Raw genomic sequence first — 7,515 nt, forward strand, 5'->3', positions numbered from 1 at the left:
TTTCCAACTCTACATATACAGGGCATCCATTAACCTGAGACCTCAGGTCATTGACGCAGCAAAATTTATTCTGACGCACGACCTTTGCATGCCGTGCGTCAATCTGACGCTTCACATTTTTAATACCACTGCCCATCAGACTTGTCTATGTGTGTGTATTATTTGATGGCCAGCCCTCAATAAAGTGTATATTAGCTAGGGTAGAGCACCCCACGCCAAATAAAAGATTCACTCAACTGCGACATAATCCGACTGTAATCTACTAATTGGAGCACAGGTAAAGAAGTCAAACCTCTACTGAGTTCCTATACCTACCTCTAGTCCGCTAATACTGCACTTTGTTATCAGCAATCACATTGTAATCAAAGCTTTATTAGATTCCCATTTCACTAAATTAATGTTACATAACTTGCAATCAGGTATACAACAGAGTTGAGATCGTAGATAGGCCAAGCTTGGTGCATGCTGCAGTAGCCATTTTGTTGTTAACTTGAATAATCTTGCGTGTGCATTACCCACAAACCATCAGCTTGGGAGTGTGAGATGCGTAAATCGTTCCTGTTACCGTTTCTTATTTGTTTTTGGCGGCAAATATGAAAAGAGGATTGACGTGGAAAAGAAACACAAATGAAATAAAAACATTGTATTTATTTTTAAAAGGTAGTTTTAGAAATGCCATTCGTCTGTCCATCCGTTAACAATTCTTGTTATCACTATTTCTCAGAAAGTACTGAAGTGATCATTCTCGAATTTCATATGTAGGTTGCCCTAGGGCCCCTTGTCGTGCATATTGCATTTTGGGACTGATTGATCAACAAGATGGCCGTCAAACAGCCATCTTTGATTTTGATTGTTAAAGTTTGTTATCGCTATTTCTCAGGGCCGCCAGGAAGCCATCTTAGATTTTGATAAGTTAAAGTTTGTTATCGCTATTTCTCAAAAAGTACTGAATGGATCTGTCTCAAATTTCATTTGTAGGTTCCCCTAGCTATAGGGCCCTAGTTATGCATATTGCATTTTGAATTGTAATTGATTGGTCAACAAGATGGCCGCCCGGTCACCATCTTGGATTTGGGTAGTTACTGCTATTTCTCAGAAATTACTGAAGGGATCTCATATTCCATACGTGGGTTCCCCTTGGGCCCTAGCTTGTTCATAATGCCTTTTGAGACTGATCGGTCAACAAGATGGCCAACCGGCCGCCATCTTGGATTTCATCGTTGAAGTTTGTTACAACTATTCCTTAGAAAGTACTGAAGCGATCTTGTCTCAAATTTATGTGTAGTATGTTTGAAAAAGTTTGAAAAGCGGGGAAAAGATCCCTCTTTCCATTGTGAAACAAATCATTCTTGGTCGCTAAGATCCCTTTGGGATCCCTTGTTCCATGGTTAGGACATCCAAAGGTCATGTTATTATATACACTGTAATTATCTTCTGGCTTCATTTAGTCACTTTACATGTGGATTTCCTTAGAAATTTTTAAATACTTTTTTAAATGATTCTGTACTACAATACTATGTTTTCGCTGTCTGTTGTGAAGTCTTGTGTAATTCTTCTATGCACTAATTCAAATTGCATACACCATGCATACAGGAAGTCACTGTCTAATCCAGTCAATCCTGTTTAATAGATTTTGTGATGATTTAGTGATACACCAACTGTGAATGAATACTACATTATGTATTAACATTTTCTGTATTGGTCACGATATTCAAAGCATCTTGTAGACTTTATAAACTTCTGTTACAATCCGAAGTCCATAAAATGCTTAGAATTTCAAGACCGATACAAGTATTTGTATGATGTGCAGCTTGAAGTTAACCTGAATTTTTTATTTAGCCAATAAATTTAAATGAAAGGAATGAAACGGATGACTTTTGAGTACTAGCCAAAGACAGCGGACAAATTTACAGCATTATTTAAATGGTTTATATTTGATTTATTTCATACAGGGTTGTGGATATATCCGCAGGTTATTATGTGTGTTTGCTATAGACCAACATATAATGTGATATGCACTATACATCGCACATCAACAGCTATAGACAATTATACTTTCCTTTTCATTTTTATAGAATTTTTACCAGCAGTTAAGTTCCTACATGTAAGATGTAACTATCTTATTTGTTGTGTGCAAAATATCTTGTGGCAAAGGCCATATATATATGTACATGTACGGGAAATGAGGGTTTTAGGAAGTACAGTGGAACTTGCTTAATACGAACTCGGATAATTCGACAACCCGGCTTAATACGAAGTACTTTGCCGGTCCCGGCCGAATTCCTTCTTTATCTTTGTTTAAAAAACTCGGAAAATTCGAATTCAAAAAACTCGAAAAACTCGGATAATACGAAGTAAATTTTTGGTCCGAGTGACAAAAATCATACAAAAAATGTTCGCATAACTCGAATTAAGATTTTTTGGACACCGAGATCGCCGAAAATACCGATTTCTTTTTTCACAAATGTGCCGTAAAACGGCATTTCAAAAGCCCCTTACAACTACAAAAACATGGAAAAACTGTTTAATGTTTAGCAATGAACCTAAGTTATATTGTAGCAACAACCATCAGCGATATTCAATTGTAAAGCTGCAGTACATGTTCATTACTTACATAAACATTACCCCGACTGAAATGGCGACATGATAAAAACAGAGGTGCTCTCGGCCGCCTGTGACATGTATATTGTGTGATCATTCGAGCGGAACTTTTTATTTTTGCAACCACCGTCGACGATTTTGATATCTTTCTTGCTCACATCGTTTTACGACACGGAACAAGTAGATCTATTACCATGTAAAGAGATCGTCAGTAGACTTAATTGAGAACTCTCTTAATTCGAACACTCGGATAACTCGAATTTTTATCTCGGTCCCTTCGAGTTCGTGTTAACCGAGTTCCACTGTAGTTCGCAAGCACTTGACATCTAACAGACATATTTCTAGTTTAAAATGAGTAGCGATGCGATAGCGGTATCAAATACCGGTATCCAACGCTAGGAGTCAATATGTAATTGTCACTTTTCCTGGCTGAATTTTATTTCCCAGGTTTTCTCTTATTAAAAAGGGAGGTTTCTGATTATGACTAATACATATAGTTTGTTATTAAGATAATTTGGACATTGCATTTGATAAAAAGGTCCCTTTTTATATTTTGCAGAAAGATGCCTCGTAAAAAGACATGGAAGACTTCCCTGGCGAAGAAGAACAACAGAAATAGACTCGTGGATACTGGCCACGTAAAAAATAGTACCTATGACATTACGAGTGACTGTGTGACGAGTGACGGACCTGTTAGACTTGTGGATCCTGGCCACAGTAAAAACAGGACCATGAGACGGGGGGATACCGCCTCCTTAAAAAGGGTACCATGTTTGCCTTCGGGCGCCGAGCTACCTTGTTTGCCTTCGGGCGCCTATAACTTGTCTGAACTGCCTTCGGGCGCCAAAAACTTGCCTAAACTGCCTTCGGGCGCCAAAAACTTGCCTAAACTGCCTTCGGGCGCCAAAAACTTGCCTGAACTGCCTTCGGGCGCCAAAAACTTGCCTGAACTGCCTTCGGGCGCCAAAAACTTGTCTGAACTGCCTTCGGGCGCCAAAAACTTGTATGAACTGCCTTCGGGCGCCAAAAAGTTGTCTGAACTGCCTTTGGGCGCCAAAAACTTGTATGAACTGCCTTCGGGCGCCATGAACTTGCTAAATGAGCCTTTGGGCGCCATGAACTTGCTAAATGAGCCTTTGGGCGCCATGAACTTGCTAAATGAGCCTTCAGGCACGATTAACATGCCAAATGAGTCTTCACTAACCATGAAAATGAACTTTGGTTCAGTTCACCAAGCAAGTGAAATATTTCCAACAGTTTCAAGAGGAATGCAGTGTACTTGCAACAGTTTAGTTTCACTGATCTCTGTAAAAACTGAGCATTACCAAACATCAAAACGTCAAAACGTTGATGATATTCTCTTAGCTGGTGATGAGTTATTCAGAATAAGAATGGCAGAATTAAAATCAACAAACACATTTGTTTCAAAAATGCTTCAGTTTAAAGAGCTACCTTTGATTGTTTCCCTGTCAGGTAAAAACTTTAAAGTTCATTATCATGATCAGATATATGGCTGTGTTACACATTCTGATTGGAATGATTCACAAGATAGCTTGAACCTACAGGAAGGTGTTGACAGATTATTTTCTAATCACAATGAAGGTCTTATTATTGTTGGAGGGATTTGTTCAGCTTTGTATCTAGATAGCAACAAAAACCCGTCAATATTTGATTCACACTCCCATGGTTCAGATGGCCTATCATGTGTTGATGGAAGAGCAGTTGAAATGAATTTTCAAAATACACAACATTTGGTCGATTTCATGTTTTCATACTATCGAAGTGCAAATATCTCCATGAACAGTCACTGCCAGTTTGAAATTCAACCAGTTACTATTTCCAAACAGACTTCAGGGAGAAAATCATTGCTTGACAAATACTTTGACTTTCAAAATGAAAAGGCATTATCAAAAGAGGAACAATCATCAGCAAAGAGAAAAATGTATATGAAACACTATATGCAGAAAAGAAGGGAATGTTCAAGTTTTAGGGAAAGACAAAATCGCTGTTGTGTAGAGAGCAAACAAAAAGCTAGAGAAAACCCAGAATATAAATTGAAAGATCGAGAAAGCAACCTCAAAAGAATTAAGAAGGCTAGACAATGTGAGGAGTTTAGAGAATCTGAACTTAAAGCAAAACAGAGATCCAGAGAAGAAATAGAAACAAAACAAAAAGAAAGAAAAAACACTTACTTAAAGCTATGACAAAGGCCAGACAAAACAAGGAATTTAGAGAGTCTGAACTTAAAGCAAAACAGAGATCAAGAGAAGAAATAGAAACAAAACAAAAAGAAAGAAAAAACACACTTAAAGCTAAGACAAAGGCCAGACAAAACAAGGAATTTAGAGAGTCTGAACTTAAGCAAAACAGAGATCAAGAGAAGAAGTAGAAACAAAACAAAAAGAAAGAAAAAGCACACTTAAAGCTAAGACAAAGGCCAGACAAAACAAGGAATTTAGAGAGTCTGAACTTAAAGCAAAACAGAGATCCAGAGAACAAATAGAAACAAAACAAAAAGAAAGAAAAAGCACACTTAAAGCTAAGACAAAGGCCAGACAAAACAAGGAATTTAGAGAGTCTGAACTTAAAGCAAAACAGAGATCCAGAGAACAAATAGAAACAAAACAAAAAGAAAGAAAAAGCACACTTAAAGCTAAGACAAAGGCCAGACAAAACAAGGAATTTAGAGAGTCTGAACTTAAAGCAAAACAGAGATCCAGAGAACAAATAGAAACAAAACAAAAAGAAAGAAAAAGCACACTTAAAGCTAAGACAAAGGCCAGACAAAACAAGGAATTTAGAGAGTCTGAACTTAAAGCAAAACAGAGATCAAGAGAAGAAGTAGAAACAAAACAAAAAGAAAGAAAAAGCACACTTAAAGCTATGACAAAGGCCAGACAAAACAAGGAATTTAGAGAGTCTGAACTTAAAGCAAAACAGAGATCAAGAGAAGAAGTAGAAACAAAACAAAAAGAAAGAAAAAGCACACTTAAAGCTATGACAAAGGCCAGACAAAACAAGGAATTTAGAGAGTCTGAACTTAGAGCAAAACAGAGATCAAGAGAAGAAGTAGAAACAAAACAAAAAGAAAGGAAAAGCACACTTAAAGCCAAGATAAAGGCTAGACAACGAAAGGAATATTGTGATCTTGAAATAGAAATGAAAAGGCTTTTAAGGAAGAATCCTTTGCAGTTGGAAAAAGAAAGATTAAAAAAGCAAGAAAATCGGAAAGTTCACCGACAAATGGAGAGGAGTAGAGACAAACTTTCTAAAGCTACAAAAAGAAAAACGTTTGCATTGGTAGACCATGAAAGATTACTAAACAAAAAAAGACACATAGGTTGTACAATTGATGAATCGACAGTAAAGTTTCATGCTAGAGTAGCAAATGGCCCAATATATGCTTGCTCCTGTTGTCATCAAACATGGTTTCGCAAAAGTGTTGTCCAACTTGACAAAGCCCACATTACATTGGAGAGCAGACACCTATGTACTGATCTTACATCTGTTGATGGAAAACAATGGCTTTGTTCCACTTGTCTGGCATCATTAAAAGAAGAGAAGGTACCAAAATTGTCAGTAAAAAATGGGATGATGTGGCCCAAAAAGCCTGAGGTTCTGAATTTGCACCCACTAGAAGAAAGGTTGATATCACAACGGATACCTTTTATGCAAATACGTGAACTTCCCAGAGGAGGTTCAATTATCTGCGAAAGGAAATATTGTTAATGTACCTGTTGACATACAACCTACTGTTAACGCACTTCCGAGACAAGTGGATGAGCATGTAACAATTGCAGTGAAATTAAAGAAACGGTTATCTCACAAGTCATCATGTTTTTCTGAAAACATTCGCCCCAAGGTTGTGCTCAAAGCTCTAAAATGGTTGATGGAAAACAGTGAATTATACAAAAATGAAAACATCAAAATTGATGAAACATGGGAGAAACGAATCACAGAAGCCAATGATGAGCTTATCACAGAATTAACAGGAAGTTCTCGTTCAAAAGATGACAGAGATTCTGAGGAGGCATCTGATGATTTTTGTGAAATTTCTGCAGATGATGGAACTCAGGGCAATACAGATACATTAGTGGATGACACAGATTTTGACACAAACAAAAATATATGTATTTGCTCCAGGAGAAAACCAGAAACCTATTAGCTTATATGAAGACAAAGATGCAGAGTACCTTTGCTTTCCTTCAATTTTCTGTGGACAGCGAAGATTGGACAATGAAAAGAGACACAAAAATGTTCATTACAGTGACATTGCAAAATGGGAATTGAGAAGTGTTGACAGAAGAGCTGCTCAGTCTGTTCCAAATATCTTTTTCAAATTGAAGAAAATCCAGATCAAGCAAGTCAGTGACAAGGTCAATCTTGCTGTTAGAAGATGTAAATCAGAAGGAAAAAAGATAACTGCTGGACAAGTCAGAAATCAATCATCTGCAAATGAAATTGTCAGACTAAACGAAGGCTACTACATTTTTAGAACATTGAGAAACTCCCCTGCATACCTGTCATCTAAGAAAAAAGATGCATTTGCCATGATACGACAGCTTGGTCTACCTACGTGGTTCATGTCATTGTCATCAGCTGACACAAGATGGCCAGACCTTTTGAGAACACTGGCAACACTAGATGGTACTATTCTGTCAGATGAAAACCTTGAATCAATGGACTGGAACACAAAAACCAACTTGGTCAAAAAGGATCCCGTGACCTGTGCCAGATTTTTTGACAACAGAGTACGCGAATTCATCACATCTTTCTTGAAAAGTGATCACAACCCTATCGGAACTGTAACAGATGTTTTTAGAAGAGTTGAGTTCCAAAATAGAGGTTCACCACACATACACATGCTTCTGTGGACAAAAGATGCACCAAAGTATTCCATAACTATGTATGAAT

This window comes from Argopecten irradians, unplaced genomic scaffold (genome assembly GCF_041381155.1).
Source record: "Argopecten irradians isolate NY unplaced genomic scaffold, Ai_NY scaffold_0540, whole genome shotgun sequence".
Taxonomy (NCBI): domain Eukaryota; kingdom Metazoa; phylum Mollusca; class Bivalvia; order Pectinida; family Pectinidae; genus Argopecten; species Argopecten irradians.